The 10,279-nt window shown below is 50.0% G+C and overlaps 1 non-coding gene across 1 annotated transcript; it reads left to right on the plus strand.

Moving 5' to 3' along the window:
• Positions 1–399: 399 nt before the first annotated feature.
• On the plus strand, positions 400–471 carry TRNAT-CGU. The gene has a single exon. It is a non-coding gene; the product is annotated as a tRNA-Thr (tRNA).
• The last annotated feature ends 9,808 nt before the right edge of the window (positions 472–10,279 follow it).

A 10,279-nucleotide genomic window follows, 5' to 3' on the forward strand; every position in this document is an offset into this window, starting at 1 on the left:
AGGCTCCGAGGCTAGTAGTTCGAAGTTGTGGGGACTGTGGTGCAATTGGGTTTCGAACCCTACGCTCTAAAACGCGGGCCAACGTCCCGCCAGCTCCCGAATTCCAGACACGCCCCCAGACGGGACTTGAAGACTGGAGACACCGCCCCAAGGTGTGCACGGCCGAAGGCTCGGGGCTCATTGGGCGGTCCAGAGTCCGAGAGGAGCGCCCGATGCGCGCCAGCTGGAGAGTCGCCTCCTTCCTCGGGCCGCAGCGAGGGGGTGGAGCCGCGAGGGCCGCGAGCGCCGCGAGCGCCGGGCGGCGTGCTCGCAACCGTGCTCGCTCTCGCTCGTGCCCGCGGGGCGAGCTCACGAGAGTGAAGTCAGTATAGGCTCCGGCAAGGCCGCCATTGTAACGCAGGCGCGGTGGCCAAGTGGTAAGGCGTCGGTCTCGTAAACCGAAGATCACGGGTTCGAACCCCGTCCGTGCCTAGCGCGTAGTCTTCCTTCAGAAAGGCAGACTTTTTAGAGGTTTGGACCATCTCTCACAGTACTCATCGGCAGCTTACCGCTTGGTCCTGTCCCGACCAATTGTTTTCACTCTACTTATGTTCAGATTCCCTTCCCGCCCGCCCCGGTATCCCGCCCAGCCACAGCACCGCAAACTTGGCCCGTTGGCCCTTGCCCACTCTCCATCCCTTGGCGCTTTGTCCTCTGCAGAAGATCCGGGGCTCTGATAGGCGGGGGTTACAAACTTCAGTTCCCCAGAGGTACCTTGGAAACGCGACCCCGGCGAAGGCCTAACAGCCTTTGGGCAAGACGCCTACAGCTGATGGTACTTGGCTCAAGAGGAACTAAGGACTGTTCTGCACAGTGAAGTCCACTTTGATCCTCTAAAGAGAGAACTACCTTTGCTTGACACCGAGCCCATATACAAAGTCAGCTGGCGTCTGGGTTGCGATTTTTAAAAGGAAATCTATTGTAGGCCCTGCATTAGAGAGAGGATATCCTGCCCAGGCTTGGAGCAGCTCTGACATGAAAACTGAACCCTCTCTCTGGACCTACCTTTGCCCCACTGTAAAATGGGTCTGTGGCCAGCATAGGCGTTGGCGGCATGGCTGCCAAAGAGACAAGCATGAGTAAATGGAGGTATAAGCATATGGCACCAGTTTCCTTGGCACCACGAAAGATGCACACGGGCTGCTGGAATTAATGAGTTTATAGAGATTATGCCATGACCTCATTCACCCTCCAGAAGCTGGTATGTTGTATAGTCTGAAAACCAGCCTGACCTACAGTGGGGAAACCCATATCAGCCTAAGATACTTAGTTGAAGGAAGCATTAATGAAGCTCATGGTGTATGTCTGGTGGAGCTGGATCTAGGGCGACCTCGGTGAATCACCCAGATCAGGGCAGGCTCTGTCTGACAGAGAGTGGGGCAGGAGCCCAGCAGGACCCGCCAGCGGATAAGAGCTCAGACTCTTCAGCAGTAGTTCTTGAACATGAGGTTCATCAGCACTTTGGAGGGCTTGTTAAAACACTGACCACTGGACCCACCTCCCTTGCCTCTGCATTCAGCAATTCTGAGCTGGCGTCTGACATTTTCATGCCAGGTGGCACTGCTACTGCTGTAACCAGTCCTGACCACACTGAAACCACTCTTCCAAAGAGAGCCATAATCTACAGCCTCACCCCAGGAGCACGTGTTCACATCTATACAAATATGTAAGTTAACACATTAAAAAGAGTGAATGCCAGTTCTCACACTTCAACTGCGGATGGTGTTCAAATGCAGGTTCTGACACTGTCTGTCTGAGGTGCAGTCCAAGACTCTGCATTTCTAACTTTGGTCTGGGCAATGTTGGTGTGGCCGCTCCCTGCCCTCTCTGAGTGGCCAGAGGAGAGAAGGATCCTCACCAGGGTAAGAGTTGTTGCCTCTACCAAGGGGACAAAGTGGGAGAGCTGTTAAAAGGCTTCCTTCAAGTCTTGCCCTGTAAACTTTCACACTGTTTGGACTTTCTATAAGATGACTCTATTGCATGTGCAATTTTTTTCCCAGAATAACCTCCAAAGCCCACAAACACAAAGATAACCTGTTAGAAAGCAGGGAAATCAGAACTACGCAGGATTATGACAAATAATTGAGTGTTCTCTTCTCTCTACTGGGGTATCCACTCATTTCAAGAATATTAATGTTCCTTCCACCTCATTAAATAATAAACATAAGAAGGACCACACTGCCCCCTACAGGTAGGCTAGAATCTTGGAAGCGCTTCCACACAGATTTTTGGGTCCTCCCTGGAGTGAAGCAGTACTCTCCCTGTGATGTCACTCTAAGAAGAAACCAATTGTCATCCACACCCACCAATGCTCCCACCGCATGCCACCCTAGACAGACCACCCACTCTCTGCCCCAGGTGAAGAATGGACTTTACCAAATGGCATTTTACAGAGTGGGGTGATGGGGACATCTGTAATGGGAAGGGAAGGGAAGGGAAGGGAAGGGAAGGGAAGGGAAGGGAAGGGAAGGGAAGGGAAGGGAAGGGAAGGGAAGGGAAGGGAAGGGAAGGGAAGGGAAGGGAAGGGAAGGGAAGGAAAAAAGGGAAAGGAAAAGAGGGAGGGAGGGAGGAAAGAAGAAAGAAAAAGAAAGAAAGATAAAACACACAGCTTACATTGACAAAGAAAAAGAAAAAAGCAGTTTATATAATGTAGGTACCATTTATGACTCCCAAAATTTCACAGAATAGTTAAGGGTATATATTCATGTGTGGGGACTTACTTGCTCTTTTGTTTTGTTTTTAAGCCTGGAAGATTACACACAAATCTCAAAACCGTCACCTCCGGTTGAATGCTGAGGGTGCCACAGAGCTATAGAACCAATTTGGCACAGGCTGCAGAATCAGAAACTAGTGAGCAAAATCTTGAATCTGCGTCCTGTAGACACTTAAATGGGCAAGGCCGATCATGTGAGGCAAGACGTTTGAGCAACCTGAGCAACATCAGCACCTGAATGAGCAAGACGTTGCTTTCTGTTGATTTAAGCCACTTGTGTTCATCAATACATAAAGTTGCATTTGGCTTTCTATAAGTTTTGTATGAATTTCATGTCTGAAAGTCACCTTGAAGTCAGCTGTCTATAGTCTGTGAAGAATCAGTTTCTGGTCTCCCTTAAATATGTAAAGGGAAGCTAAGAAGGCCCCTGAGGCTGGGATTGGGAGGAAAAGCAGGTATAACTGAGCCTAGAGGGACCCTCTGAGACCTAACTCTGCAAACGTGACCACTGGGGAGAAAGTGGATTTGCATAAAGAGCCAAGGCTCTCTGGGAAAGAAGAAATTAAACTCTCCCAACCCATCTCCCTGTTATTCAAAGTTAGGGATACCTGGAAGGATAGAGCATGATGCTCGCTGATAGGAAAAGATTTAGTTTTGAAACCGAACAGGGGCATCCAAAATCCTCCTGTTAGCAAGGAAGGGGGCTGTTTGTCAACAGAGGCTGCATAGGATCAAGTGTCAACAGTGCCCCTTGTGGCAGCAGGAAGCAAAAGCAATACTAGATGGACGCACTCTGCCTCATACCTACTAGGACCTGGTGGGAGCCCTAGACCCACCACTGAACGGCTCCGTGCCTCAGTTTCTCCCATTCTAAAATTGGAATAACACATTCACTGGCTTCTCCTCTCATGGAGTTCTTCTGGCCGTAACGTTGTAAACACCTACCTACCAGGATGTGAAAGCTGAACCATCCACCCCATAGCATCATGGGCAGCCATTAAAAAGACTGGTTGATGTATTGATCCAAAAGGGTGATCATGAGATACAATTAAGTAAGAAAAGTTGATGTCCTGGGGTTTTGGGGGAGGGAGGGGGTTGGGCTACTGCTTCATTGAGTTTTAAGTGAGGGAACCAAAAAACAGCACACAGTCCATGTGTGCAATTCAGCGAGCTTGGCTGTGGGCACACACCTGTGATACCGGGACTGCAGCCATGACAACAGGCACACCCATCACCTCCACGTTCCCTGCGTCTCTTTGCATTTTTCTGCATATGAGATAAGAGCACTTAACATGACATCTATCCTCTAACAAATCTGTAAGCACAGAGCATGGGATTGTTACCGTCAGGCACTACGTTTTCCAGCAGATCTCTAGAACTGATTCACCTCAAATCACAATAACTTCAGTTAACGTCCTGTTTCTGTAAAAGTAAATGAGCATATTTATCAATACACATATGGCTGTAATCATTGGTTCCTCAGGATGTAAAGAGAGTCCACGCCCCACGCAGAATGTTCCACATCATGCTTTTGACAGGTGGGGCAAGAGGTGGAGTGGGATTGCACAGAAAATCACTCATTTTTTTCCCTAATAGTATGACATCGGAAAGAGAATCTATGTTACTTTTGGATTTACTAGTGTTGCAGCAAAAAAAAAAAGTGAAGTTAACAGAAAAAAGAGAAACTGTGGAGAGTGAGCCGACGTCAGGGCTCTGGGGGGCGCCGGCGCTAACACGGAGCTGGCACTGCACAGGCCAGCTGCCACGTCCTCAGTGGAGAAGCTGGCTCCGGTCGTCCAAACCAACACTCTCTGTCCGAGCAGAGGCCTCCAGGCCACGGCTAGGGCACAGCTCTGCTAGGGCACAGCTCTGCTCAGGCTGACACCATGCACTTAGAAAACCTGCATTAAGGAATAAAAAATGGGACTCTTAAAGTGGGAGTGAGTGGTTTGTTGTCATGCATGAGCCTGGGAACCACATTTCCAAACCGGAAGCGTGTCTCGGGCACGAGCAACACTTGGAACGAAATACTGTGGCAGGCCTCTGGGAGCAGCAGGCGTCGTTTGTGTCCCGTCAGCTTGAGTTCTGCTTTGCACATCACCCGGCTTGCAAGTGACACACTTTTCCCTGAGACCATTCCCTTCACCCCCCTCCCTGCCCTGCAAACTCAGGTGAGTGGAGCTTATTTTTCCTGACTGTGGGTAAAATAACCCCTCTGAACCCAAGGCCTGGCTGGATGAACGATATGCTAACAATCCTTGAAACACCACCAGGTAAGAAACCCACATCATCTTTGGAAGAGTGTTGGCAGATGGACTCTAAAATAGCTATCATCCCTGCCTTGGATAGTCACACCCTTCTGCAATTCTCTCCTCTTACGTGTGAGTGGGACTGTGACCTGCTTCTAACTGAGAGAGTACAGCAAAGGTGGCGTGATGTCGCTTGTCTGTTACATAAGATGGCAACACCCATGTTGCTAGCAGACTCTCTGTCTCTTACTAGTTTGGTGAGACAAGTGGCCGCGTTGGGGGCCCATGTTGACAAGAAGCAGAGGGCATCTTCTGGACAACAGGCAGGAGAAAACTGAAGCCCTCAGCCCAAAAGGCCTCAAGGAATGGAGTTCTGTCACCAGCTATGTGAGCTTGAAAGCAAGTACTTCCTTGGTTTCCATGGACTGAATGCTTGCGTCCCCCCAAAATTCAAACATTGAAGCCCTAATCCCAAATGTAGTCGGAGGTCAGGCCTTTGGGAGGTGACTAGGGATAGATGAGGTCATGAGGGCCCCTCATGGTAGAAATAATGCCTTATAAAGAGAGGACAAGACACGAGAGCTCTCTCCCCGCACGCTGCGAGCACACCGTGAGAGGCGGCCATCTGTGAGCCAGAAGAGGGCTCTCCCCAGACACTGGATCTTCCGCCACCTCGATGGTACACTTCTAGCCTCCGGAACTGTGAGAAGTGAATGTTTGGTATTTAAGCTGTCCAGTCTGTGGTGTGTTTGTGGTAGCAGCCCAAGCCGACAAAGACACTGGCTGAGTGCACAGAGGCGAACCCAGCCAGCACCTTAACTGCAGCCTTGCAGAGGGCCCAGCTAGCCTATCTGTGCCGGACTCCTGGCCCAAATGACTAGGAGATAATAAATGTAATGTAATGTAATAAATGTGACATAAGCTGCTACGTTTGTGGTGATACTGTTCTGAAGCAACAGATAACTACCACCCGAAGAGTCTGACATGGATCACTGAAGTCTGGCCTTCCATCCAGGTCCCGCCATGGTTCATGACGACGCCTGCCCATAGCCCGGCTACCCACCTGGGATTCATCCCTGTGTTCATTTTCTAGCGCTGCTGTACCATCTTACCACAACCTTAGCGGCTTAAAACAACCTCAGCGCCACCTCAGTGCCAACCTTGCGTAGGTCAGAAGCCCAGGTTGGCTAGGCTGGTGTTTCTACACTGTGTTTTACAAGTTCAAAGTCAAGGTATTGACTGACTAGGCTATCAGTAGGCTCTGGGAAGAATCTGCTTCCACATTTACTCAGGTTGTTGGCCAAATTCAGTTCCGTGCACTCGTAGGACTGAGTTCTCTGTTCTTTGGCTCCTGGAGGCCTCTCTCCAGTCCTTACACATCATGTCCCTACATTTGTGGCTCATGTTTCAGTTTCTCTGGCTTCCCCTTCTACTGCATCTTTCTCATACAAGCTGAAGAAAGTTCTCTGTTTTTCCGGCTTCATGGATTTGGATTGGGTCTGCCTAGATAATCCAGGCTAATCTCCCTATTTAAAAGTCTATCACCTTAATTACATCTGCGAAGTCCCCTTTTGCCATGAAACATCACAGATTCATAGGTCCCAGGGACAAGAGTGTGAACCAAGTTGGGAGAGCACCTGCCCCCGTCCTTCACTCACCCTCCGCCCTCACCTGCTCATCCGGTCGGTTGCCGCCTAAACCTTGTTCCGAACAGTTACTTCCGTGCCGCCATTTCTTCTGTGGTGCCCTGTGTCTGGCTGCTGCAGCAGACTCCTAATGAGTATCCCTTTCTTTCAGTCCCTCTCTTCCATCCCCTCCTTCTGTCACCCGACCTCTCTCAAACACAGCAGTGAACATGTCCCTCTCATGCTTTGGCCCCTCACCAGAGGCCCACCGCCACCAGAATAAACCCGACTCTAGCATGGCGTTCTGGACCCAACTGTGCCTCCTTCTACCATGCTTCCTCTTGCTCTTGGCACGCCAGCCTATTTTCTTCCTGCGCTTCAGTTTGTCCCTTAGTCCTCTGTGCCCATGCATACGCTGTTCCCTTTGCCTATAATGTCCTTTCTCCACCCTCATCTTCCTGAAAACTTCTACTCCTGCCACAAAACCTTACCTTACTGTTACTAAATTATTCCCTCGGCCTCTCAGTTGGAGTTAGTTGCTACTTCCTCTGTGCAGCTACCAGCACCTTGGTTTTTCCGCCTTTATAGCACCCACCACAAGATATTACATTGACTAGCTTACATGCCCACGTTAGCTCCCAAGAGACCAGAGGCTGAAAGCTCAGATGCCCACGGGAGCCAGACAGATCGTGTGAACATGGAAAGCCACTTGGATATAAGACAACAAGGACTGGTTGGGGATTGAGGAGAACTTGAGAGAACATTCCAGGCTAACGACCACCATGTTTCTGAAAACCCCATGTAGATGAGACCCTGGAACCCTACTCTGAGATGGGAGCCCTGCGGAAACTCCCGTGCATGCACACTAGGCTGTTGAGAGCAGCAGAGGGGGGTGGAAGAGCAAACTGCAGTGTGCTCCCAGGGTTGAATTAAGTTCAGCAGTTCAGATGAGGAAACCATAAACATCCCTCAACATGAATAAAACTCACAGAATGTGGAACAAAGAAAAGGCAGGCATAGCCCTGGCCAGGTGTCTCGGTTGGTTGGAGCAATGTCCTGTGCACCAAAAAGTTATTGTTTCAATACCCAGGCAGAGCACATACCTAGACCATGAATTCGGTCCCCAGTCAGAACACACTGGAGGCAATCAATCGATGCTTCTCTCTCTCCCTTTCTCTCTCTCTAAAATCAATAAACATATGCCCAGGTGAGGATTTTTTAAAAAGGCAGGCATAAAAAGATGACACACCATGATACCATTTATACAGAGTCCACATTACACTAATGGTGCCCTATTTGTTGTTTCTGGCTACACAGGTGATAAAAGCTTCAAAACCTGGCTGAGAGCTCTAACCTGCAAACCCAGGACAGTGCTGTCAGTGCGGCGGAGATGTCAGTGTTGTCAGGAGAGGGGCTGAGATGGAGAAAGAGCACAGGAGGGGTCTTCGTTGAATCTGGATTGGATTTATGTATTAATTAAGCTGGCTGGCAGCCACATGGGTGTTTGTTCATTTGGTTTTTTGGATTTTGTTTTTGTTTTTGGTTGGCCTGAAATATCTTATAATTAAATGTAAAAGGAAAAGAAAAAGGAAAAGAAAGCGGGTCTGCTGTGGTCTAACTCACATCTTACTATTCTCACGGACCTGAACTGACACAGAGCCCAGCACATAAATGACAAGAACAATACTACTTTCATTTTCCAAATGAAACGTGGCATTCCAAGGCTGTTGGGACTGAAAGGAACTGAACAGCCATTTCCGTCTCCACTGTGGACGTCCGGAAGATGTCAGAGGGGGTATTGGTGCAGAGGGCTTCCAAAGGTAACACGACTCAATGCTTTAAAAACACACCCACTCCTCTTTCTCCACCGCAGCCCATCTCGGTAGGAAGCTGCCTGCAGCCTCCCCTCAGACTTGGTCCCAGCACAGCCAGGCCGACTGTCCTCCGTCTGACCAGATCCACACTTGTCACAGCCACAGCCTCTTCTCCTTCTCAGGCTCTCTACCCTGTCCCAGGGTGTCTCCAACCTGTCTACGTTCCCTTCAGCTGGTCCCATCACCTGTTACCCTTACAAATATGTCTAGACCTTGCTCACAATGCTAAGAGAGAACTCTTCCGGGTCTTTGGGGAGAGGCTGTGGGCATTCAAAAGACACTGCTTTCTTTCCCTTCACAGAGATGGCCACTCTCACTCACAGACCTGAATCAGCAACTCTCTGCTCCTCCCACATGCCCTGTTCAGGACTGGTAGGATGGCCTCCCCCCGCCCCAGTTTACCTGCGGCTGACCGTCCAGGTTTTAACGCTGAAACTCCAGTAACCCTGGAAACCCCTCAGTTTCCAGCGACTCAGATGATGGGTCACCCTACCTGTGCTTCCTCCAAATGAAGCCCATTTGAATGTCATTTCAGCGGCTTTCATAAGGGGATTGGGGCCAGGCCATCGCGGCTCTCATCACTCCTGCTAGGAGTGACCACCACCTTCCAAGCAGCCAGACAGGCCCCGCCCACGCCAGCCCCCAGCCCCTAGGGTTCCCTGTGGTGAGCGCCCAGGCTGGCGTCCTTCACACCCTACCCCTGCCACACCACGCGCCTCCCGCATCATAGTCCACTTACACTTTGATTTAACTCCACTCACCTTCATTACCTGGACAATTTTATTTCAAAAGAAAAGTTTACCTCACTTCCACAAATGGAAAAAGAGCACCATCTGCCATACATAGGTGGTGATTACTTAAACATGCATTACAGAGCGGTGTTCATGTACACCATCTCAGCATTGCCACCGGTGATGTGTTCTCAGTGAGAAGCTGGGCTCCCTTTCTTAACGGGGCGCAGTAAGTGTCGGGAAGGTACTAAACATGCAGCGACTCCTACGGAGACTTTCTCCTTCACAAGACCATCAGGACGAGTATAAGAAAAGGGAAAGGGAATACATTTCCACTACGCATTCTGAGCTATCTAAATGCCTCCTCTGTTCAGGCCCTGAAATCAAACTTGTTCTACCATGTGGGCCTCATGTTTTAGGGTTGGGTCTCCCATAATGACCCAGCAGTTGGCAGCAAACCCACCCTCTGATCACTCAGCAGTCTCAGCTGCTGGTCAGTGACCACACCACCAGCCAACATCTACTGTGGACTTCCCGAGTGCTGAGCCTCGGGGGAAAAAGCCTGGACCCTTCAAGTCATTGAACCTCCTGGCAGTGATCACAGCGACGATCCAAGTGTGAGCTTCGTGTTCAGCTGAGGAAACTGAAGCTCACAGGTGTTACCTGGCTTGCCTAAGCTCACGCACTAAGGAGTCATGGAGCCCAGGCTCAAATTCACACCTGTTCATCTTGCGGTCAGTGTCACACACAGATTGCTGTGTCCCTCAGATGCAAGTGGAGATGGAGACCCTGCCCAGGACTACAGTGTCCTAGGAAGCACAGATACTTGCAAACTGCACCCTCCGGTGGTAGACACTGGGTAATTTCTATTCCAGACCATGAAGGCCAGGGCTGGCCCATTTGACTCCAGCTCTGCAATGGAGGAGGAAAGAATTTTAAGTCAAGGGGTTCGAAGTAAAATACCTGCATGGCCAGGCAGGTGGTCAGTGACTCCAGCAAGGCAGGGACTGCTCTCTTGTCGGTTTGGATACTTTATTCTACAAGGAAC

Source organism: Phyllostomus hastatus, unplaced genomic scaffold (genome assembly GCF_019186645.2).
Source record: "Phyllostomus hastatus isolate PE091 unplaced genomic scaffold, TTU_PhHast_1.1 phas_scaffold_385, whole genome shotgun sequence".
Taxonomy (NCBI): Eukaryota; Metazoa; Chordata; class Mammalia; order Chiroptera; family Phyllostomidae; genus Phyllostomus; species Phyllostomus hastatus.